The sequence below is a fragment of the Triticum aestivum genome, chromosome 3D (assembly GCF_018294505.1).
Source record: "Triticum aestivum cultivar Chinese Spring chromosome 3D, IWGSC CS RefSeq v2.1, whole genome shotgun sequence".
Taxonomy (NCBI): domain Eukaryota; kingdom Viridiplantae; phylum Streptophyta; class Magnoliopsida; order Poales; family Poaceae; genus Triticum; species Triticum aestivum.
In genome coordinates, this window is record NC_057802.1 from 134,185,070 (window position 1) to 134,211,588 (window position 26,519).

The 26,519-nt window shown below is 44.4% G+C and overlaps 1 long non-coding RNA gene across 4 annotated transcripts; it reads left to right on the forward strand.

The window, feature by feature from the left end:
• Nucleotides 1-6,996: 6,996 nt before the first annotated feature.
• On the forward strand, nt 6,997-23,663 carry LOC123077878 (uncharacterized). 4 transcript variants are annotated; one of them, XR_006436862.1, is made up of 6 exons: nt 6,997-7,460; nt 8,501-8,557; nt 8,666-8,853; nt 9,320-9,393; nt 18,394-18,852; nt 23,609-23,663. It is a non-coding gene; the product is annotated as an uncharacterized lncRNA (long non-coding RNA). The 4 variants fall into 4 exon arrangements; XR_006436861.1 differs by lacking the exon at nt 23,609-23,663 and adding an exon at nt 22,972-23,038; XR_006436859.1 differs by lacking the exon at nt 23,609-23,663 and having other exon boundaries at nt 18,394-18,938.
• Nucleotides 23,664-26,519: the final 2,856 nt, after the last annotated feature.

The following is a 26,519-nucleotide window of genomic DNA, read 5'->3' on the forward strand; positions in this document are numbered from 1 at the left end:
ACTCCTCGGCCCTCTACCGCACCTGCCTTTGGCTGTATGACAGGCGGGCCAGCCACCTGTTGGGCCCACGTGTCATACAACCGAAGGTAGGTGCAGTAATTCAATGAAGTTGCGCCCCCTCCGTGCCGGTGAGGTATAGTCATCTCACCGGACCTCTAGTTGGGGCCAAACGAGAGAACTTTGATGTTTATTGGTTTATTGGTCCCCTTTGCATTTTGCGCCAAGTTTTGACCTTTGATTTAACTAATATAATGTTAATGCATGTAACAAAAAATGTTGTGTAATCCCAAAACACTTAGGCACGGTACATTAACTCCCTCCTCATTTCTTATTTCATGACATATCAACCAATGAGAGATGTGGGCCGTGCATGCTTTCAATGACTTGAGACTACAAAACATGACATGTAGTGGTTAGTTAATTGCATGTAATCCTATTAATTAGCAAAAAGACATTAAGTTCTCTCGCCGATAGGAATAAAACAATACACCATGTATTTATTTACAGAGGGAGTAGTACATTTTTTGTGACATGCATTACTAGATATTTCTAGTCAAATACTAAATCCACATGGACGTGGTAGTACTACTAAATCCAGACGGTGGTGCTAGTACTAGTAGTAGTAGTAGTACAAATGTACTAGTAGCACAGTACTACCCGTTGGTCAAATTATTACGTGTTGCTCCTCACAGTGAAGTGACAAGACCCTGCGCCGGAGATGACACCTGAGTATAGGAGCCGTGTTCGGCATACCATAGTCAGCCTCACCGTCTGCAGTCACTATCATCATGGCTGTAGAGCTAGCCTGCTTACAACTACTCCAAGTGTTCGACATAATTTCCCGGGCGTAGATGCCCGTGCATTGCACGGAACACCAAGATTGGGGGTGGACGGCGCCGGCAGCGGCCATCACACCAGATTTTCCCATGGCCTTCTAGATGTGGTTGGGAGGAGATAAGGCTGATTGTGAGAGACAAGGAGTTGTTTGTAAATAGGGAACAAGTGCGGGCATCTTTTTGCAAATCTGGAGAAGTTTTGTTTGTATGCGCCAGATCTAGATCCGACGGCTATTGGTGAAAGATGGCAGGCACAACATCATCCCCAACTCAGGACCTCTTTGATTCGCAGGATTTTGGAAACGTAGGAATAGGACATGGCAATATTACAAGTTTCAAACTGATATTACAAATGTTAGGAGTAATGCTGCACCTACGAAGAGGGAATTACTAGGAAGTTTACGTAAGAACTTTCGTTACTTTAGGTGGATGCAGCATTATCATACAAACTAAAACCCACCGCCCTGACAAGTCACTAATGGGCAAATAAATTTTCGAGTCTCTAGCCACATGATGTTTCAAAAACAAATTTAGCTTCTACGGAGACTTTGTCATTTAGGCTTAGACGCTTGCGATGATCAGCACGCCATTCATTGTTGCGCCAGAGAACGCAAAACCTCATTACCTTGAGCACACTTTCCTCCAGAACAAAGAACCTGGCCAATTTTATCTCAGATGTGCTGCCTCGGTAGTCGACCAAATCAATTTCTGTAAGATGGAGATCAAGGCATTCGATGAGATTGTTATAGTGCAGCACATTTTTCACTTTCGGGTGTTTTTTTATCTGCAAAAGAAGAGAACATATTAGAGCAGCTGGCTGTATAAGATTGTCGTGTCATCAAGAGGTACCAATATCATTCGCTCATACGATAGGGTTGGCTGGCTAGGTACCAATATCATTCGCTCATACGATAGGGTTGGCTGGCTAGTGATATTTTTTCACTCTCTCTCTCTTTTTCTTTCCTCCAATTTACCTAGGAGCACGTGAAGAGCTTGGGCATTTGTTGCCTTCCACTATGTGGCCGATGCCATATTTCTCAAAAGTATGCCACATAATACGCATCGATGTCAAATCAAAAGATTTTGGCACCGCTCTCGCGATGTAAGAGAGTTGGCACCGTTGTGCACACAGACCCACATGTATAAACAAATCAATCAAACCAACTACACCAGCCTCTCACCCTCCCAAATAAGTGTTTTTTATTGCCTCAGTCCTCTCTCTCTCTCTCTCCCACACAAGTGTTTTTTCATTGCATGAGTTAATTTGGCACTGGAGCAAAGTAGGTGATCCAGATTGGGGCACCAGGTGACCAATGGAGGGGCATCGATGCCAAATGCATCACAAGTGAATTTGGCATATGTTTTGGCCTACATAGTGGAGGGCCGTTATAGCCCACTTTTGTACTACCTCGTATTTGGTGTAAAATTTTGACCATAGATTTACCTAAGAAAATGCCAATGCATGTCACCAAAAATTATACCATTATGTTCAAATACGAATCCAATGATATAATTTTTAGTGACATGCATTAGTATTTTGTCAGTTAAATCTATGGTCAGATTTTGATACTACAAAATAGGAAGAGTAAACCAGGACGGAGGTAGTACTTGCTCTGAGGGTAACCATAGAGTTACTAGTCTAAGTTACTTTCCACTATGACTAGCCTAGGCTACTATAGTAGTACAACAAAAAAAGATGCAGGTGATCACGTGAGAAAAAAAATACTAAAAACATTTCTTTCGGTGCAATGCGTAGATGCAATTTTGAACACTACACTTGTCATCGTAATTTGGGAAAATTACGAAAAAATTGAGCTACGTTGTGATTACCGTTTACTAATAGGAAAGAAGTTTCACCTCGATGAGTAGCTTCTCAGTGCACGGAAAGCATGTAAGGAATCCAACAACTTGATCTAGATTGGGGCCGATAGATTTTATTGCCAAGATCTTCACTGTGCGCATAGACTGGGTCAAGCTTGTGGGAATCATTTTCTAGAAGACGGTCGTAAATACATCAAGAAGAAATTTAAAAATGTGAATTTCAAGAAGACGGAGAAGAAGATGAGTGTTGTACCTGAACGATTACAGATCCAATAAAGAGTTCGGAGAATTTGACAGACGAGTACACCAACGCTGTCAATTTCGGCGCGTCAATGACCCAGATTTTTGTTGGACCTTCTAGATCAGATACAAGCAATCTCTCAAGGAAAGGCGCATTCTCAATGACCATAACGTGGAACAGCTGGAGTGATCTCTTCCCAATTGATGTCTTGTTGCGGGGCCAGCAAGACATAAAAATCCATCGGAGATTCATCGAGGCGATGTGGAGGCTAATGAACCCGTGGATCTGCTCAAGACGAAGGTACTCGAGCGCAGTACAGCTGTGGAGCAGGTGCTCCATAGCCTGCTTCGAGATGCCAACGTCGAAGAGGTCGAGCTGCTTGAGTTGAGGGAGAAGAAGGGCGGGCGCGACATTAATCTGGGGAAGATAGCAGGAGCTGAAGTTCGCCGGCGCAGCGTTGGCGTGAGGCGGAGCGCGGACGGCGGCAGAGAGCGACATCGTCCAGCTTCGAAGCTGAGCTCCTCGAGCTGATCTAGGGCGGGGGATAAGAACCACTCATCGAACTTGGCTTGGACCTTGTAGGTGGTACTGAACATGCGGATGTTAAGGCGTCTGGCTGGCCCAGGGTGTGATGAAAGGATCTTGGAGATTGCGGCCATGTGTTTGCAATCCCCGTCGCAGAGGGAGCTGTCGACGGTGAGGTTGAGGGGGACGCGGCGCTAGAGGGGCGCCACCGCCGGGAGAGCAGGGCGGTCCACACGAGAGATTTGGTGGTGAGGAGGCCGATGATGACGAGCAGCATGTCGTCGGGGAGGCTGCTGATGAAGTCCAGGCTCGCCGGATGCGGTTTTGGCTCGAGCCGCCTCCGCTTGTTGGCTGCCTCGCCGTCCATCTCAACCGGCGGCGACGCCGGTGTACACGTGTGCTGGTCTGTGTTGTGTGCTGGCCTGCTGGGTGTGCGCGAGTGCGTCCTTCTGTGCATGCCGCCGCGCAGTGGTGAATTGTGCGCCAGTGCGTCCTTCACATGGAAGAAGTGTGTCCTCAATGCGCCCTCAATTTACTAGCGTGCGGGGTGCTACCCCGAGTGGTTTCAACTTTGTTTACTTCACCGCGTGTCAGATGGGCCTCTAGTTTACTTATTTTCACCCACTGCCACATGGGCCAACACACGAAGATAGAGAACATGAGCTGACAAGGCAGCATGTGGACTGGTTGACCGGTTAACTAAACAATATACGGAGCTATACGCTGACACGGTGAGCGTATAATCCGTCAGTATAGAGAGTTCGAGTGAGAGGGGAGGCCCGTGAGAGACTAGCAGAGAGAGAGAAATAGCTACTCCCTCCGTTTGATAATGTAGTGCCAACATTTTTTTTAAAGTCAAACTTTTGAAACTTTGACCAAGTTTATAAAGAAATTACTTATATCTACAATACCAAAGATAAATGATAGTATGAAGTAAGTACATGTTGTGATGAATCTAATGATCGTTCCAGATGTAAATATTTTTCTCCACATATACCTGGTCAAACTTTTCTGAGGTTTGACTTTTCAAAACATCCATATGCCTATGGACGTGAGAGAGTCCCTATCTAGAGAGAGAGAGAGAGTGAGTGTGTGTGTGTGAAATAGAAAGAGTGAGTGAAAAAAGTGTGTGTGCGTGTGTGAAAGAGACATGGACAACACACGATAAAAGTAGAGAAAAGGTGTGTGTGTCTTATGCAAACATATCACACATGCATCTTCGACAACGGAAGCAAGGTGAGGAGATAGTGTGTGGTTGTTTGCAACCGAGAGAGAAAGACCCCTAGCACGTGGCCAACAGGGGTCTGACAAGCAAGGGAGAGAGGTCGAGAGAGAGACGTACGGAGAAAATGCAGACATGGGGAGGAGAGAGTGTATGTTTGTGATAGAGAGATCCCCTGGAGATCGTGATGTGACTACATGGGTGGGAGTTCGAGTGAGAAGGTGTGTGCGCGATAGAAGATACCCCGAGAGATATCGAGATAGACGTATGGATGGAAGGAGACAATACGTGTGTTCCTGATGGCTAGTGAGAGGTAATCATACTTAGGGGGGGAGTGTGCGCGCCTATGATGGAGTGAGGGATTATGGTAACTAGTAGAATGCCCGTGCGTTGCCACGGGCTTTTGAAATATTTGCTAAGCCAATTAAACATAATACATGTTAAGTTTTACATGTAAACATAAGTTAAGTCCACTTCACTTGCAAGGTAGATTGATTACAAAAAGGTAATTTGACGATATAAGTAAAAATGTGTTACAAATTAAGATCTATTTGATGCGTTTAAGAAATTCTCGCACATTTGCAGGATATTGTCTTTAGCTTCACTCGCATGATATTTGAACAAGTTACTAAAAACGTCTTCCTCAACTCGTACCCATCCTACACAAGGATGAAATCACCATGAGCATGAATATCTTGCATTAATATAGGTCATAAATGTGTAACCAAGAATACTGACTGTGCAAACCGGACGAACCAATTCTTTAACGTCCCACCGGAGCATGAAGAAAAAAAACTAAATAGCTAGGCACATTCTTGCAATTTCATAAATTCATATTATCTTGAATATATGGATAACAAAATAAATGCTTGTATTTTGCATGGATAATGAGGTGAGACTAACCACATATTGTTGTACATAAGTATTAACATATTGTACGATGTGACAATATTTTGATGGGTCTATGTCATTTTCTCGGTCTTCTTTTATCTGGCCAGATATGAACGTGCTAATAATATGTATCTTTTGACCCGCTTTGTCTCGTATATGGTCGTGAGCAAGCATACAATATATGTAAACATTTATCACCTATAATTCAACATTTAGAATATATTTATGTCAGATATTATACTTCAAATGGTTTATGTTAGTAAGTACAAAATGTCTGTGATTAGTCTTACACTGCCATGCAAGAACATATCATTTTTATAAGGCATTCCAAGTGGTCATTTGATAACAAGGCATCTTCAATATTCACGAACTTGGTTTTTTTGGGCAGACATGACTGATTCGATGACTGTAATATCTGTAGGGTACAAACATAGTCTATCATCATGATATACAAATGAGAGAAATTAGTGAATGATGAAAGGAAAGAAAGATAATCACAATGAAAGTAAAAAACCCTGTGTATCATTTTCGGATTGTTGTGGGATATCATTGCTTGCACATCGTTTTGCTATATACAACTTGGTGAGTTTTTTCCCCTTTCAACAACGTCGCCCCAGGAACCTTGTAAATGAGTTGTGTTTGAATGTCGACAAGATCCATCCCCATCTCTCTGATACTCTGCAAAATTAAACATGTATAGAAATATACCATTTGAGTATTACATCATGTGCAACATACATACAAAGAAGAACAATCCTATGTCAGTCGGCAGTTTTAAAGCAACATCCAACTCCACCAGTTTTTTATATGACCTACAAAGGTACTGTAATAGAAACAAATATTAGAATTTTTTTATGATGATGGTATGGAAAATATATATTCATTGGTCATTTGTTAGAAATGAGCAGTGCTCGATTTAAACTGAGTGAGATGCAGAGTGCTTTGTAGTAAAGTCAGGGGCATCCCAGTTTTAATAAATTGTAGGCTCACCTCTAAATAACATGTCGATGATTATTATCCGAAATCTCTACTATTTAGGATATGGTATACTGCGATCACAGAAAAAATGTTGCAATTCTCTAGGAGCAAACAACCAATTTTCGCTTTATATATAAATAAGCAGTCATCCAAAATTTCTTGGATCATTTTAATTTATTTATACATGATAAGGAAAATTGTCCGACGAAAGATAAAAACATGCAAGCAATCCAACATAAACCGAGTATATTCTGTTTCTTCTCTCAAAATTGTGTTTTTTGTGTGATATTCTGAATATATATAATAATTATAAAAAAACTTTATTTCTATAATCCATGTTCAATTAATTTGGTTTTTGAGAATAATATTTTTTTTCGTACAACAAATTTTGGGATCCAATGCCCAAATCAGCATAGCCCACTCTCTCCTTCCCCTCACTATCCTATCCCGCATGACCCAACCAGCCCCACTATATCTTTCTAGAAAAAAAGAAAAGAAAAAACAGCCCCCACCTTCTCCTTCCCCTCGCTCTATCGTTCCCCTCACTCTCTCCACTCCCGCACACGCAAATCCCTAATCTCGGCCGAGTCACCCACTCCACTCCCTCCGCTGTCGCCCCCACAGCCGCCACAACCAGCGAACTCGTCTCCCACCGCTGCCCCCTCTCGTCCCCTCCCCTCTACTCATCCGACGGCGCTGACCGCGCAGATCGAGCGACCAGGCGGCGGCCACATGCGCACACAACCGGCGACCAACATCACGCAAAGGTCATCACCGCCGTCGCCGAAGGGCGGTCTTCTTCCACCTCGACGGACGAGCTTGCGCGCCAGGAGAGGAGCGGGGATCCTGCGCTTCTTCCTCGCTCAGCGCCCCTGTCGCCATGCCATGGATGGACCTCCCTCTGCTCTCACCAATGCCATGTACCGAGCTTGCTCTCCTCCTCGAGGTAATCTATTCACCCATCGCCATCGTTAGGACCTAGGATGCGTGGTCACTGTAGATCGGGGTACCTACTGCTGCACACTTGGTCTCCGCTCTCCGTCCCCTGAATTCATGTCGCCCGCAGCCAAATGCTCCCGCCCAACAACCAGTTTCCTGCCCCAGCGACCTGTCCTCCATGTATTGTGGTCTAACATTTGCCTCGGTAATCTTTAATGTAAGAGAATATGATGGCAGGTGGATAGAGCTAATGGCCTAATGCAGATCTGAAGAATACCAACGTGAGAATAAAACAAACAATTCTTCAGTTAAAGTTTACTCTTTTCATGGTGCTCCACGTTGACTAATGGTTTGATTTCCTAGTGAGCTCGTACATACATGTTTTCTCTCTTTGAATTGTTGTTATATGAGATACAGTCGCAACTACTACATCGACACTGTCATATCTTTGGTACTGTATACTATTGCTGCCTACATTTACAATTAAGTTTGCTTGCCAACCCCCGTGAAAAAAGTTCGTCTGCCAAGGAACCACCCAAGTGGATATATATTCTCCTTAACTCTTCAACTATTTTTTTATCAGACCAGCTGCTGAACGAAAAACATAATATTGTTACCTCATATTTATTTACTTGCTTGCTTGATTGTTAGTCTGTTCCTCTGCGTGAGAGGAACGTAACAATGTCCTGCATGTTCAAATCAGTTATCTTGTCATTCCCCAATTTTCTTACTGTTCTTTTGGCCTTGGACAAGGTCAATCGGATGTGTGTGTTGACACAGTTCTTTGATGTCGAAGTTAATATATCAGTCCTATCCGACCTCTCTATACTGTTTTGTTATATATACGTTGGGGATAGATGAAATAGTAGAAGTTAACTATGCTGGTTATTGTCATGTGTGGTCCATTACTCTGACCTTTTTGATTATCTAAAGAAAAGGGGTTTATTTACTTTGCTGATTTCATTCGAGCTCTGAATATATTTCATTCCGACATTTCATTTTGTCGATAATAACATTTTTCTTCTTTCTGAACATTTCTATGGGCAGATATTATCCTCCAAGCTATATGATATGGACAACACATGATTTATGGAACGAAAAGAGGTGATTTGTCGAACTTTGTCTCTTTTACAATTTGCTACCTCTTATAAATTTTATGATTTATAATCTGAGTTAACAAAACCATTAAGATATCTTATTTTGTGTAATTAGATCATGTCATCCAGATAATTAGATTTCACCGCATGATGTTCTTTACCCCAGCCGAGCATAGTGTGCTGCCGCGCCGTCGATTTCCACGAAGTGGCCAGCCCGAGCCGATTCCCCAATGTGTCAATGACTACGTCCGCTGCGTGATCCTGTGGGACATGACCAATCCATTGCCTTATCAACACATCGAGGTAACAAATCCCCTCCTAATACAGGTGCTTTGGTCAGCTGCTGGCTCTACCACATAGCCTTCCGTCCACAATGAGCAGGAGTTAATATTAGAATATGACCATCTCTTTCTTAATGATGTGTGCCTTGTATTTCCATTTTGCTTTCTAAAAATATCGATTCAGGGAACAAAAGGAAAGCATGATAATTATTATTTTTGACTTTACATTACATATCTCCAAGGTCCTATTTTTTGCTTGGTACAGGTAGTCATTATGCTTGGGTTCATGATCATGGTTAATTTATAGCATGGTTTAGGGTGACCTATTTAACATAATAGTGCTATATGTTTGCATTTCTTGAACTGTCAGTAGGAACCTATATACCGCAAAATATTTGTATGTCCCCTATGGAAGGTTTTAGACAGTCAATTGATTTTGTCCCATCCGACTATCATGCAGTCTGACTTCAGATGACTATGTTTTTCAGGGTGAATTGAGTTCAGAGCTTTAAGCAAACGATTGCGATTTTGTAGCTGCAGTGGTGCTATTCTTTATCATTTGGTATGTCATTACTTCCTACCTACTTGAATTTCTCTATTCCCAATTCACGTGATTTTTACTTTTTGACATTTCCCTAAATGATTATACACAACTCTGATAATGCGTACCACCCAGTTTTCGTTCTTTATAAGAACTGAGAAGTACATATGCACTTTTACGACATATAGGTAAATATAGATGTGTTTGGACGACATATAGGGAGAACGATAGGATCAGATGTCGTGACATAGAAAAAAAATATACCGACATGTACATACTGTTCTTTCATAGTACATGCCATGTATACAATGTTCACATGCAAACAGAGCTACAAAAATATATTAGTAGATGAACCACAGTGATAGCTCATGTACCATCGGAAGCAGCAGAGCTACAAAAATATATTAGTAGATGTCCTCTGGTTTGATATTTTGAAGGCACGAACAGAAAGAAGCGCACCTGATATGCTATAAAATGTACATGTCGTGGCAGAATAATAGGTGGTTATAAATTGTGGTAATGTCCAGGTTCCAACAATTCATTAAAACTCTTATTTATCTGCAAGATACACGCAATAGGAAAAGCAACTGACAGAATATGGCACAATGAAAGGAAAATAATACTACTGGAAATATTTGTGAGATCATGAAGATGTCAACACGCATCCATCCGTTTACTTGTGCCAAACCTGCAACTAAGTAGTTAGAAACACATCATGTCTGTTTAGATATGTATTGAAAAGCCGGGGTTATAAAATTCAAATAAGGGGCAAATAAGAGACTATACAGGACAAAAATAAATAACATTGACTGTGCCTGCTTTGGGGCCGCATCATAAATATTTCTCTAATGTAGAACACTTCGGTGAATTTTACAACAACGGAGTGACCCAGGCAGTGTGCAATACTTATGTAGGAAAACAAAGCCTAGTTTAGATGTAGTAGATGATTGATTACAAAACAACAAAAGAATAATATACATAAGCAATCCGGCAAAAGGAGAAATAATGTCACATACAGGAAAAATTGGCAACTTGCAAAGTCACAAATCCGAGGCAATATTATTAATATTTGACTTGTTGAATAAACATAATAAAGTTCAGTTGCTAACATCGAAAGATAAATATTTGTATAAGAACACGGAAGAGCACAAAATTGTCTCTAGCAAAAGAGTAAATCCTTTATCTTATTCAAAACCCGCCAACTTCTTAAGAGCAGACTTCAGCCTGTAAGGACTTCCTTATAGACGATGTTCTTCATCGAGGTTCGTAAGGACAAGGCAGGTCTTTTTCACTTCTTAGGTTTACCGCTTTGCTTCTTGGCATTCTCCTTCTCCTTGTCCTTCTCAATGAGGATCTTTATGTTTCTCTTTGCGGTGGCTCGAGACAGTGCGACATAGAGTTGACCATGAGAGAACACAAGATTAGGTAGGTACACGCCAATAATCGGAATCATCTGGCCTTGAGCCTTGTTAATCGTCATAGCAAAGCTAAGCCTTACAGGAAATTGCTTCCTCTTGAACTTGAATGGAAACATGTCGTTGTCAGACGGGCATAGGGGTATTCGAGGAAGGAACACCCTCCTACCTGCGTGTTGTCCGATCACGATTTCTGCGTCGATGGCGTTCTTCTCGAAACCTCGCACCACAAGCCTCGCCCCGTTACACAGACCATTAGCCGGATCAACGTTCCTCAGAAGTATGACGGTGCAGTTGAGCTTTAGTTTGAGTGCATGCGGAGGCAGACCATTGGGAGTCAATCCATTTAGGAACTCGGGAGCGTAGTAGCCATACGGGTCGTCTTCTGCATTGTCAAAGCTATGGTAGATTACTTCTTCTCCCTGAAAACGCTCTACCATGCGTATGTTTATCTTGTCGACGTTGTCGTTCGTGGTGGAGAGGATTGCGCGTGAAGTCATGTAATTCGGATCGGACATGTTGTCATCTAGTCTCGGAAACACATGGTTAATCAGCTTCTCCAGGACGTCACCCTTCGAAGTTCACACCTCGGTGCCATTGCCTACCCTTAGCAAGTAATCCGCAAACCAAGTGTCATTATGAGCCCTCATGTTGGTGACGAGCCTTAGCTGGCGCATACCCTTCCAGAGGTGTGAACTTCGAAGGGTTGCATCGATTATCTGACCCCCGGACCCCCTCCTGACGACCGGAAGCACCTGCCTGAAGTCTCCGCCAAACACAACAATTTTTCCTCCAAAGGGTCAGTCCCGTCTTCCCATGATGTCGCGCATGCTGTTGTCCAGTGCCTCGACCGCCTGTTGCTTAGTCATGGTGGCCTCGTCCCATAGTATCAATGAGGCCATCCTCAGTAGCTTGGCGATACCACTCTGTTTCGTGAAGGTGCATGAGGCGCCATCATCGCAGCTCAATGGGATCTTGAACCTCGAGTGGGCAGTCCTGCCTCCAGGCATGATAGAAGCGGCGACGCCTGACGTCGTGGTAGTGATAGCGATGTTTCCCTCGCTTCGAACCTTGGCGAGCAGTGCCCTGTACAGGAAGGTCTTCCCTGTACCTCCCGGTCCATCAACAAAGAACACGCCCCCATCACCGCGTTCAACAGAAGCTAGTATCTCGTCGTATGCAGCCCTCTGCTCCAAGTTTAGCGACGAAGCCAATTTAGTGTCGTTGATGTCAAAATCGACGTTGGATTCCTCGATCACTTCTCTGGCCTCGCCCTCGGTTGGGTCAAATGCATCGTCATTGCATGGAAGAGCGAAATCAGCTATGTCTTTGCCCATGGACTGCAACATACCCCTTATGTCAAGCAACACCATCTGTTCCACCTCAATCGGGCACGTGTGTGATCGCCGATAGTCATCAGACATAGGCTCGAAGTGCCTATCCCATAAACCACGCACGTCGCCTGGCTCACAGTGCACCAAAATTGTTGCGAAGAGCCTCCTGAGCGAACATGGCATCGCCCACTGCTCTGCCTCGGTAAGACAGTCGTCGAGCGTGTTATCTGCCTCGATGAGTCCCAACCTTTCGGCAGCCTCTCTAAAGCTCCCGCATAGCCTACTGTCCACGGTGAGCAGGTCCTCATAGGATGTCTTGCCAGCAACATGGTTTAGCAGCACATGCAGATAGTATCGCTCCCCCTCGGCAGGATTGGCAGACACAATTCGACCTATCTGATAACGCTCCACCCGCTCTTTCCAATACTTCTTACCCTTCTGCCATGTGAACCTTCCAGGAAAATCCTTGTACAATATATTCCTAGCCCACGGGTGGTTTTGGTTAGCTTTGAAATACTCTGTCAACATGGATTTGGAACCTTTCTCAGAGGCGACTACATCGGTCAAGTGAGCTTGCTCATTGAATGCCACCCTGTGCATATTCGGGAGATGAAGAGGCAACTGTAGGACAGGCGGGTCATTGGCACACAAGGGGAAGCCAAATATCCTCCACATCACCTCTGGAGGAGTAACCCACCTCGCGTCTACATATCTTTTGATCTCATCAATGTTAACATCAACGTCGGGCTGGTCGATGTTGAAAGAAGCCCTATCATGGCCCTTGTATATGTACTTGTCAAGGTATTTGACGGCCTTTATGCTGGAGCAAACCTCAACGTTGATGTGGCAATTGAACATCCGCAGAAGGTAAGGGTTATATGGCACAACCCATCTGTTGTCCAACATTTTACCCCGGACCTTAGCCTGCCGACCATTATCTCGACGACGATAAACAGGGTATGAGTTCTTGCCCTGTGCCGTGTTTTCATTGAACGGCCGTGGGTATCTGCACTTGCACTCGTTCTGTTGCATGCAAACATTTTTGGGGTTGAGAGCACCGCATGGTCCATGCATCATATGTTTCACCACCAAGGCGTGGAGTTCAGGATACTTTTGCTTGTCTAGGAGCTCGGCAGAAATGAGTCGGTCGTACTGCTCCGGAACGACAAGCTTATAGGCCGAATCCATGATCAACAAAAAGTGTGCGTGGGGGAGGCCCCTCTTTGGAACTCGACTACGTATACATGTGCAACAACAACACCTAGGATATTCTTCTTGAACAACATCTCTTTCATAGCCTCTAGCTTGCCATGGAACACACGAGCCACAAGATCAGGTCGATCTTGCGCTGTCTGACCAGGAAACAACTCATTCGTTATCTCTTCCCAGTTAGGGTTGCAGGTCATGGTCAAGAAGATGTCAGGCTTCCCATAGGTATGGACAACTGCCATGGCATCCATATGCCTCCGCTTCATGTCGCGGTCGCCACCTGGGTACGTTCCAGGTAGCACTATCCTTACTCCAACAACGCTTGCCCGGGTCTCCCCGGATGTAATTGCATCAACAACTCCTTTATACAGGTCGGCACGGATCTTTGTCTGGTTCTTCCTGTGCCATTTCAACCTACAACTCTCAATCTTGATGTACATGTCCACCCCCCATTGCTGGAGCAATCGTGCTCCACAGAGTATGGGATTGAATATCCCAGGTCGTGTCTGGAGCATGTAACAATAGTAGTCTCTCACCGAGACGCATAACCTGCTATTCCCCTCTGCACATGGATGAGTAACACAGACATTAGGATTCATATGAGAAGTATGCAATTCATCTAAACGACAGAATATGCATAAGGCTTACCTGCATCCTCATCATCATCATCATCACCTCTACCTCTTGGTTGTTGCACAACCGACCAAGGGACATCACGTTTAGGAAGTTTCGGGTGCCAACCGAGCTCCCCCCCTTGGGTAGAAGAGTGGGTAAGAGAGAGGGTCATACGAGCCAGCCGTCACATGTATACTGTGCCTTTGGTTGTCATTCCCGCAAAGTGTAATCCTACGATCGAACCTCTTTGCTAGGTCAGTGCCCTCCACACAAATTGCAGCGACCTCAGATGACAGAGGTCTATTATACTTCTGTTGGTCTAGTCTCTGGTCAGTGTTGAGGTCTATCCTGTAATCGTCGAGGTTGTCCCTGTGCGCACCCAAACTCCTAAACTGCTGGGATTACGGGTTTTCCCTGAGTATGTCCACTAACTTTCTGACGACATCTTGGTCTAATTGCTCGGTGGCAGCCTTGCGATGGGTTAGGCATGGGTCGTCGTCGTAGAAGTACAACTGTAGATGATCTGGACGTGATGTTGGCCCGAAGGAATGAACGTTGTGGTAGATGGTGCCGTGCGCCCGGAACGTGTACACCCCAGACTTCATGTTTGTGTAGCTTTCATCAAGGCTGACGCCGAGGGTTGTGAAGGAGAAGTGGCCGTTGAAGAACCGTATGTTCTCCCAAAAATGCCTTGAGTCCGCATCCATGCTAGACCAAAGCCTCATTAGCTCCGGGATGGGCTCCGGTTGCTTCAGCTGGATCTGCCCACTGCGACAGCAGAATCCTGGGGCCTCAGACACAAACTTCTTGGCCTTGCAGTGATCGCAATTTGCGGCGTGCTTCAGGATGTGTGTGTGGTCTGGGAGGTTTGAGTAGACATAGTCCAATGGATCATGGTCGACATAGGTATTGTGACTTGAGTCTTCCAATTCGTCGTGCTCTGTGTCATCAGGATCTGAGCCTGCAAACAATGTTTATAATTAGTGTGATATTTCAAACGGGTGGATGTTGCTCAAGTGGGTGTACATACCTTCACCAGCAAACAGGTAATACTCATCGTCAAAGAGGCTATCAGGGTTGACATTATCATTCATGAGACGACTAAGGTAAGTGTCCATGTCGTCTGCTCAGGTGCGAAACCAATAAGTGAGGGTTCAGTCTCAAGGGACGCAAGGAGAGTAAGGATGGGAGTGTTACCTTCACTTCTGATCGTGTACTCCGGAATGCTAGATGAGGTCGAGGCACCGTGTGCTTCCACTACGGTAGGTTGTCCAGTTGAGCTCATTTTCGGTATGGAGATGGACCTGACGGTTGGGGTCATCACCCTACCTGCAAACCTTTCATTACGCCGATCGCGTAGAACATTCCTCTCACCATGCGGTACTTGCGTACATTTTTTTTGCTTGCCAATTTTCTGTTGACGCTTCTTTGCCACCATACCACCCTTGCAAGCTCGCTCTCCTCCCAGGCGCTGCTCTGGACTCATGACTCCGCTCGTCCACTCCATTATCCGCTATTGTTACCGGATCACTGGTTTGCTGGTCGGCATTTTGTAGGTGCACATTGATTTCGATGAGGTCGCCATCTACAGCACCATCACCGAAGGTTCTGCTTAGGTATGCACCTACAACACTATACATCATTATTTATACATGATGAAAGATGATGGTTGATAGGATATGTACCATCGGTTTCGGTGTTGCGAATGTATGTGGGGGCCGCATTGACCGTAGGAGCATGATCTATTTGTTCACTGTCGAATTGTTGCGTGAGGGCTGAAAGTGTGAGAGTCGGACAATGTGTGTGAGGGTTGGACAATGTGCTAGTTAGATCTGGACGTGGCATTGCGATCGATTCAGCACACGGCGTGTTTTTCTTTGCAGCATACTTTGCCTTTCTCTTTGCACTTGACTCCCCCCTTTCATCCTCAGTCATGGTTTTAGGGTGTTGCACGCGCCATTCTTGCAACTTCTGATTTTTTTCTTGAAGATCGATCGTTCCGTCACCCACTTTTTTCCGATAACTTGCTCGCCTCCGCGCGTTTCTCTGCTCAATTTGCTCGTCTGTTAAGTCACCCTTGTGTTCTTTATCAGGCTGTTTTTCATCTAGTTGCTTGCTGGCTGCCTCCTCTTTTTTCTTTCGATAAGTAGCTCTCCTCCGAGCCTTTATTTGCTCTTTTTTCTCATCAAGGTCCACCGAGAATGGTTGACACCCATTAGTGATATCACCGAGAGGTAGCAGGGGAACATTTTGCATATCTGCACGAAGGGTTTAGGGTCTTCATTGTTCAAGAAGATTTCATGTACTACACAAACGCTTACTTTATATATCTGCACGGTCAGGTTAAACAATGATGTATAGCTGGATGTAGTTGGGTTGGTATCATCGAGAGGTAACAGGGGAACATTTTGCATATCTGCCCGGAGGGTTTAGGGTCTTCATTGTTCACCGAGAGGTAACAGGGCTGGTTGAAGCTACTTCTTTATCTAGGGTTTATTTTTTATAGAATCCCTCCGTGTCCATACATAAAGTCTGTATGTACTCAAAAGTCGTATGTCTGCCATATATCGAATTGAACCTAAATGATCAGGAATTGTATGTTAACACAGTGGTCAAGTATTGGTCAATTATTTTTATTCTCTATTCTTGGTCAATTATTCGTGGGGTTGGGGTGAGGAAACATATGTCGCCTACATTATTCACTAAGAAAGTATACATACGGTCATCATATTGCTGAAACATAAACATCCTTACCTGATATCGTAAGGGCAGTCAGATTATCATCTTTTTGCTTGCTGGCTGCCTCCTCTTTTTTCTTTCGATAAGCAGCTCTTCTCCGAGACTTTAGTTGCTCTTTTTTATCGTCAAGGTCCACCGTGGTTGGTTGACACACATTAGTGATATCACCGAGAGGTAACCCACCCACATTCAGCATATCTGCATGTGAAATGATATTAACATTATATTGTGGAATGGAGGGAGTATATATAATATCATCGCAGTGCCTTCCCATAAAGCATTCTTACCTGATATCGTAAGGGCAGACAGATTTTCATCTTGTTGCTTGACGGTAGCCTCCTCTTTTTTCTTTCTATAAGCAGCTCGCCTCCGAGCTTTTATCAACTCTCTTTTTTCGTCAAGGTCCATAGAGGATGGTTGATCTGCATTAGTGATATCACTGTGAGGATGGCGTGGAACATTATGCGGCCTCTCTTGCCAACTGTCACGTTGCATGCTAGCTAGTTATTTTGTCAGATAACTGAGAGCTGGCAACGAACCTACATTATATAGGAATGAGATTGGAGGGTTGTCTGCATCATGTTAACATAACAATATATTGGACCGAAACAAGGCAAAGTTGTAGGCACATGGTCTTAACCTTTCGGCAACATAATGCTTACCCGAAATCAGACGGGAAGGTTGATGAACATATGTCCTTTCACAATCGGCCTGTTCAAGTATTGTCCTGTCCGAGTGAGTAATATGGACTCCTACAAGTCCCACGCTTGATCTTTTAGAATCGGTTTTGCCCAAGTCTGTTAGGTATGATTTATCACATAAAAAGCATAAAAGCAATCTCAGTATATATGCACAGCCTTAATACCTGGACTACTTGGGTAATTCTTATGAACATCGTCGGCTCAAGGTATAACCCCTTCATTAGAGTCGTCACCATTTGGCCCCTCCATGGGGCCTGCAACATCTCCTGTGATGGTGTTTGACATGTATAACAAAATATGTAGTTGAACATATACAAGGAGGTAGATATATACCTGGAGTATCATATGTGCTATCACCATCGGTCTCAAGTATCATCCGTTCGGAGGGAGTAATATGGACTCCTAGAAGTAAAGATGTTGATACATTAGAATCGGTTGTGCCCAAGTCTGTTAGGTATGATTTTTCAACTAAAAAGGATAAAAATAAACCTTATACCTGGACTACATGGGTAAATTTTGTCAACATCATCGGCTACGGGTATAATCCCTTCGTTAGAGTCGTCAACACTTGTCCCCTCCATCGGGCATGCAACAGATATATAGTTGAATATATATATGTTTGACTTGTGTAGCACAATTTATAGGTGAACATATACCTGGAGGTACATGTGATGAAGTCGTCAGTTCCGCTGGCTTGCTGTGTGGAGTCCCCATATGTAACTACTAAAAAAAGACATGTCCAACAGAATCAGGTATCACGCAAAAACTTGTAAACTGACTCTGCAAGCAAATCACGTGAAATACCAACAGTACTAAAGGCCCGCTCCCATTGTACAGAAATTTAGTCCATAAGGGCAGGTTGTTACAGATTTATGAGTCTTGCTATATATATGAAAATAGAAAGACATGTCGAACAGACTTTGCTACTTTGCATTTTTTGTGAACTGACTCTGCTGAATACATGTTAAGAATTCAAGATGCTAAGATGTCATGTTCATCTGATTGCAGGCAGATGAAGGCCGTCGAAGATCACAAGCGCAGCTTGCTATTGTACAGGTTTGGAATTTAGAAAGGTGACCTATTTTCATGTGAACTTACCTATTCTTTGCTATTCAGAATAATTCTTTATCTTCCCATTGCTGTGTTAATTGATTCATATGCGGTTGTGCTATTCTGACAAGGATGTCCATCAAGGTTGTTTGGAGGGACATAATGAAACCTCACAAGTTCTACTTTGCTGATTCTTTCAGAGAATTGTTTCATTACTAATGCGCTATCGTGGGCATGTATTAATCCCATATTCCAAATCACTTTGGAATCCAGTCAAAATCCAGTGAAAATCACTCTGGAATCCTTCTCCGTAATTGATTCGCAAACTACTCTCAAGGACTGCTCTGAACCTCAAATATCATGGGCACATGAAGTTGTGGTGTAATTTTTACAGAAACAAGTGATTCAGGCAGCAAGGTATTGATTGATGCAACTATGTTGTACTGTTTCGGTGACTGCTAATATTTTCTTTAGGAAGGATAACCAATTCAGTACTAAAAGTATTCTTCATGTTATCTAAATTGAGGGCGATCCTTTGTACACTAATATGAGGTGTTTTAGGTCACGAAGTATTGACCTAAAAGGTCTTGTATTAGTTACAGAGGGGTTTGAGCGCGGGCAGCGGCCGGCGGCGGAGGTGGAAAATGAAGTCTGGCATGGCTTGATTTAGTTTGAACACGAGTCCATTAGGATCGCCCCGATCTGTACACGTAGACATAACAAACAAAGAAAACCTGTGTGTTCATACCTAGGGTTGAAACCGTACAATGTCGTCGATCGCACGTTCCGCGGCGGCGCGCGATCCAGAAACTGCCAGCGATCCAGAAACGTGGTGGCGGCCCTGTTGAGTCGTTCCGCGGCGGCGACGCTGTGGAGTGCGCAGATCGCACGACGGCTGCGCAGATTTGATCGGCAGCGGGGTATTTGGTATGGGGATCGGTGTCAGGGCGATCCTGATCAGCGGCAGGGCGCTGTTTCTTTGGCTACGTGCGTGGGTGGGGTTCGGTGGGCGCGGTTCGGTGGGTGGGCATGGGGGTGGGGGTAATTTGATGGAAAAAAACCGGACGAAAAAACCCAGACGAAAGTGGGGGGATTATTCAACCAACTCATCCATTAGGAGTAGAGATTAGGGGGGTGTGTGTCACATAGAGAGAGAACAAGGGCGGAGAGTGTTGGATGGGTCTACATGTAGCGCGAGCGAGACATGTGTATGTGTGAACGAGGGAGATATAAAGTTTGAGAGAGATAGAGGAGCCCCAATAAGGCTGAGTGGTTCGTCAGATAGCTGAGAGGGGGAAATAGATATTCCATCTGCTCGATAATGCAGTGCATGTAATTTTTTTTAGAAGTAGAACTTTGGAAACATTGATCAGGTTTACGCAAATGTTATTTATATCTACAATATCAAAGATACATCATATGAAACTACATCACATGATGAATCTAATGGTATATGTTTGCCGTTCTAGATGTAAATGTTTTTCTCCACGTACATGGTCAAACTTTGTGATGTTTGACTTTTCAATAAATCTATATGCTATGGACCGAAGAGAGTGCCTAAATCGAGAGAGATCAAGTGCGTGTGAAGGAGAATGAGTGAGTGTGCAAACATAGTATGTGTGTGAAAGAGAAAGAGACAACAAACGATAAATTAGAGAGTGAGAGTGTGTTTTTTTGTTTCTTATGCAAACATATCATGCATGCATCTCCGAGATAGAAAAGCGAGGTGAGGAGATACACGAAGTGAGCTAGTGCATGATTGTTTGCAACGGAGAGAGACACCCCTATAGCACATGTCCAATAGAGGTCTAGCCAACAAGGAACAAAGGTCGACAGGGACACATGGAGAACATGGACGCATCGGGAGGGAGAGAGGGTGTGTTTGTGATAGAGAGATCCCCTCGAGATCGTGAGGGGACTTATATGGGTGGGAGATCGAGGGAGGTGCGTGCGAGATAGAAAGATGCCCCGAGAGAAATCGAGATAGACCATGCACATGTTTGTAATGGAGACTAAGATTAGCTAGTCATATACATATAGGGGGGGACTGCGTGTGCCTACATTTGAGTGAGAGACCATCATACTTGGCTAGGCATGAGATTGTGTGTGTGTGTGCATGTGAGATGGGGAGAGAACGAGGGAGAGAGATAAAGTTTTAGATGGGTCTATCGAGTGCGAGTGAGATATGCATGTTTATGTGTGACCCAGGTAGATGGAGAGTTTGAGAGAGAGAGGGAAGAGCTTCGAGACGACAGAGTGGTGCGTGAGAGAGTTACGGGCAACGAGCCAAGAAATTTGTGTGCGTACAATGAGTGCACCCAAGATATTTAGCTTGGACTAGAGAATCATACATAGTGTGTGAGAGAGACCTATAGATGGAGTATATATACATGCGAACTAGAAAGACCCCCCCACACACAGAGAGAGAGAGAGACAGAGAGGGACCAACAAGGTTTGTGTGTTGGATGCGTGCGATAGAATTGAAAATTGTTGGCGAGAGAGAGAGAGAGAGAGAGAGAGAGAGCAGGAGTCCGGGAGAGGGGGAGGTCGCATTTTATGCATCAAAGACTGATATAAACCATGTTTCGATATAAACTTGCATTCAAATATTTAAATTGGAGAACATGTTGTCTGCAATCCACACATGAACGGAGATATGCGTATATCAAACAAGTTCATTAATTTGACTCTCAACATGTTCATGGAGTACTATAATACAGTACAACATGCTACTCGATTGAGGTATTTAATTTTGGATTTAGTTCACTATTTTAACCTGATGAACGAGCTATTTCATTGAATCGAGATATTTCATTTTAGATTTGATTCCCGTTTTCTAGTGGGTCAACTATTTGTCATATAGTAAATCGCAAGCAACGAGCATGTAAAAACACATTACTCCTGAGCATCATCTCTCCATCTAAAAAAGAAGTGGCAAGATAATATTTAAAAATTTGATTCGAATCGACTTGGTAAGGTAGACGTGGATGCTCGTTCTCTCAAAATTTGAACAAACCGTTAAACACCCTCTGCTCGGTGGAATTCACCTGAGCAAATAAATGGGAGACGCGAAATTACCGGCCTATGTGGGACACGCATCAATTGGCCTGTTGTACATCGAGGGTAGGTTCGTAACTTCATCCAAGCGCGCCTTCTCCTCGGCCGAATTGACATGTGCCGAATAATTCATAAACCATGGTCGGCAAAACACCCTGTCCTCGCTCGAAATACCTCACGCCCATTATTTCAAAACATGAACTACTCGTCCGAAATCGCTCGCGCCCACTATATTTCAAAACACACCCTCCTCACCCGAAATCGCTCGCGCCTACTATATTTCAAAACACGCCCTCCTCGCCCGAAATCGCTCGCGCCCACTATTTGGGAGAAGCAAAGTTACTCTACTATCCCGACCCTCAGTACACAGACCCAAACCGAGAAACCTAAAGGCAGGGGTAGAACTGTAACTCCCCCACATTTCAGACAAATGCGTCCGTAAGACATGGTTCCCCCTCCCAATTCCCCATTCATACCTCGTGGGTGTCAAATCACCTTCTCCCCGGAAGCTCCCTTCTCCTGAGCTGCGAAACCTCGGCCCCTCCGCCATGGCGCCCCCACCGCACCAAATTCACAGCCGCCCTCCTCTCTAATCCCGGAGACGCTGTCTATTTGTCATCGTGCACTGGGCCGTGTGCCTCTTACTCCGTGCTGCTGGAGCTGCCTCGACGACGGTCGCGTGAACCGTACCGGTGTCGACTCACCCCCGCCGCCGTTCACGGCGCCGGAGCGGCTCCAACTTTGGACCCGTCCAGAGCCCCGACGCTGCTTCCCTGTAGTCGTCGACCATCGCGACATCTCTACTTCCCTGCCGCTGGTAGCCACCGCAACCGTGCCGGCCTCACCGACTAGGCAGCTGGAGCTGCCTACTCCACCGGGCCGCCAGATAGGTCGCACCGTCATCTCAAATCACTTTATTTAGGCGTCAGTTGTCTGAATTTTTATTCTGGGCCAATCGATTCCCAATGGGAAGCAGCACCCCTCGAGCCGGCGGAGCTCCTAGGCTGTCGGTTGGCTGGTGTCTAACGTAAGGGTGCAGGGGCGCAAGTTCGCCGTAGAAGCAGCGCTTAGATGGCTATCTTAGAGTTGCGTGGGTTGAAGGTACTACCGCTGCCGGATCTGGATGATGGTGAGTCTTTGTGGATTGGCCCGGGGGCGGCGCAACCACGGCAGTGCGGTGGGGCGGGGTGCGCGGTTTTGGTCGGGGCCACGGACGGCGGAGGCAGGCTGCTCTACCGGTGGTCGCTGGCTCTTCGGGGAAGATTCCGAACAGTGTCAGCCGGGAGGCACAAGACGGCCATCAAGCCATCCGACGTAGATTGGACAGCATCAAAATAAAATAAAATCGTGTGACCCCAATTTAATCTTCAGTCAACAGATGTGTGACCACTCTCGTACCTTGCTGTTGATCTCTTAGGGTATTTCTTCAGATCGGAGAGATGTGTCGTTCTTAACATTATGTGTTTTCTGCATCTTCAGTCACACCGTCTTCCGACTCACCGCAGTTGCTCCAACAAGGGAAGCATGCACCAGAAGGGAGCTATAGTCCCCACTCAACAGTTCCCTGCATCGAATGCGCATGCCCGACATGGACAACCACAACAACTGCAGGGCCATCGACAAGTCAGCACATGATGCTCACTCCTATGGATGGCAGCCAGATAGGTTGTACCCTCATCTTACTTGTGTGCAACATTTATGGCTTTGTTATTCATCTAAGCATTGAAAATAGATTATCACATTTCACTGTATATTCATGCTGATCTCTTACGGGTCTTGTTCAGGAGTTAACGTTGTTCCATTGTTCAGCTAAGAGACTTGTTCTTTAGGTAACGCTGTTCCATAGTTATCATCCATCAGCCAATGCTATCCCACAGGCTGGTGATTATGGTATTATACCACTTCTATTATAACCTATGTTGTTCCTTAATACTTTTGTGTGCCATCTAGTTAATCTCGAGTACAAACGATAGATATTCTATAGCTTTCATCTGTGTTCTCCATTTAGTTTTTGAGACCTGTTGCTGCTAGTTAACCCCAGTCCTACTATTTATGTCATCTCCTACAGGCACTCATTACATAAATCTAACTACTAGTTGTCTTTCATGCATGTCAGATATAATTGCACACATTGATTTATCCACAAGAACCTCACGGAGCAATGTAACGGCCAACAAACTTGACGTCAATGATACCCAATATGATGGAACATGTAAAGGCAGTTCTTCACAAGACTAGCAGAAAGATGATGAATCCTATTCACCCCATAAGGTCCTTGCTCTAACTTGGCCCTTGATATGGGTACAACATGCATATAATGTCCTGGAGTGCATCTACTCTGTTGCAATGCCTTGTGCTTTTGCCTGCTGATCATGCATGTAAATATGGCATGCTTTCCTATTTTTCAGTACCTATTCCATTAATGATAACATGTTTTCAAATTCGAGTATTGTCATTCTACTCTATCGCAATGCCATCTGCTTAGTTTGGACATCATGCTTCTCAATATCTTATGCATTGTTATTTATCAGTATGTACTTCATCTGTCTACCATATCATGTTCTTTTTTTACATTGAAGTGATGTTCTAGTGGTCTCTTGCAATGCCATCTTAGTTTCCCAATCATACACGCATCTGTTGCCTTAGTGTTTTTCTGTAATGTATTCCGCTAGCATACAATTTTACATTCAAGTAGTGTTTCTTTTACACTGTTGTCCTGCCGTATCCCTAGCTTTTACATCAAACTCCCTTTGTCCGGATTACATGTCGCAGAAATGGATAAAACTGGATGTATCTAGAACTGAAATACGCCTAGACCCATCCATTTATTTCTGGATGGAGGGAATACATGTCAATATGTCATGCCTTTCTATTCTTCAGTACCTATTCCATCTCTGATGTAGCATGTTTTATAATTGAAGCACCATTCTTCTATATAAGGCATGCAAGGGGAAGATGGCTATGTTAGAATCTGAAGGGTTACAAACCAGGTCTTTGCAAAAGATCCAAACGCCAGGAGATAATAAACCAACTCCAGTTTTCATAGATACTGCTCCAGCATAGAGAAACCCAACTCCCACTGATAATAAGCAGATTCCAGTGGCCAAAGAACTAGTCCGCTCTAGTCCAGCAAAAATATGTCAACTCCATTCTAAGAAGCGTGTGCGTATCCTCACATCATGAAATTTTATAGCATTCTGGTCATATTTTCTACATGTTTCTTACCCATCTCTCTTTTAGAAAATAAGGTTAAACGATAGAAGATTCCCTCCATTGGGATCGTATTCGAGGAAAGTATCTTGCGGGAATTCTCTGTGCTCCAATGCTGATGTAAGTAGCTGCTGTATATCACTATATTTTTACATCAGCATGTATTTTGTTAATCGGTGTGAATCCAACCTTTATCTAATCTAAATTCAGTTGTAGCAAAATGTTAAAGGCGACAATGTTGATTTTTGTAAGGAAAACTGTCTGGTAGTTTTGCATACTGAGCTGCATGAGTGTACTATCTCATATCATGCACATTACTGAACTGTAGTGCTGCTCTGGTTGCCCATTCATTCATTCATTGTGTCAACGTTGCTTTCGTATTACCTTACCTGGATGATGATAGATGTGCCATATTGTGTTAATTTGGTGTAGGCTGGTGTGGTCTGGTTGCCCAAACGTTCGTTGTGTCAATGTTGCTTTCCTATTATCTGACCTGGCCAATGATAGCAATGCTAGTGTGTTAATTTGGTGCAGGCTGCTGAAGATGAGAAGACAAACTCTGAAAACAGCAAGGCAACCCCATTGTTTCTTTCCAATAAATCTAGGCCAGGTAATATGGCAATAACTCATCATTAATCTGTTCGGTCCCTCTCCTAATTTATGTTATGATGCAGTAGTCGAGACACTCTCCACTATCAATAATACAAGCCTGCCAAAATCGTCATCTAAATCTGTTCAGTTTCCTCTGTCTCGAATGCAACGGAAAAAATGTATGTTGTGAACCAATTAATGGCTGAAGCAATGATGGAAATGGTGGAGGAATCAGAGGTGCACATTCGTGCGCAACAACAACTGATCAATGTTTTCAGAGACAGTGTAGCAAAGCAGTAAGAACTTGCCCACATGCTTATGGGCGTCATCCGCACTGACGTTGCAGATTGTCACGTTGTAGATCGTTAGGTTCTATTCATTTATTTGCACTGGCATCAATATTTGATTGCCAGTGGATGTAATTTCCTGTAATATATGCTGGATGTGCAACGTTTTTCCCTATATGCCGTACCATTGCTTGATCGGTTTTGGTCCTATGCATAATTGCTCGTCGTAATGGGCTCAAATTATCTAATTGGGCCTAAAGACATGTACGAACTTTAGTGGGATAAGTTAACGGGCCGTTACCAGGCCAAAAGTTAATGGTTGGCCCTCTTACCTCCCGAGTCGTTAACAGGCCGACATCGAAGCGGGCAACAGGTGGGCCTATTTGATTTCACGGGCCGTTAACAGGCCGTTACTAAGGTCGGGCTACATATGGCCCAACTATAATGTGGGCCTTTAGAAGGCCGAAACAGACAGCGGGCTCGTACTAGACAATGAAGAGCATGGGCCGCTAAGAGGCCGAAAGTCAGGTCGTACTGTAAATGGCCCAACTGTGTTATGGGCCTTTAGCAGGACGAAAAAGAAACCGGGCTGGTATTGGACCATGAAGAGCATGGGCCGTTAAAAGGCCAAAACTCAAGTGTGACTACAAATAGCCCAAATCATTTATGCGCCGTCAACAGGCTGAAAGACACACCGGGCCGGGAATTGGCCCAACACTTAAATGGGTCGCTAAAAGGCCAAAACTAAGGTCCGACTACAAATGGCCCAACTCATTTATGGCCGTCAATTGGCTGAAAGACACACCGAGCCGGAAATTAGCCCAACACTTAAATGGGTCGCTAAAAGGCCGAAAGATGTACATCCTGAAAAGTGGCCCATCCATTGAATGGGCCGTTAACAGGCCGAAATCACATCGGGCCGATATCGAGCCCAAATAT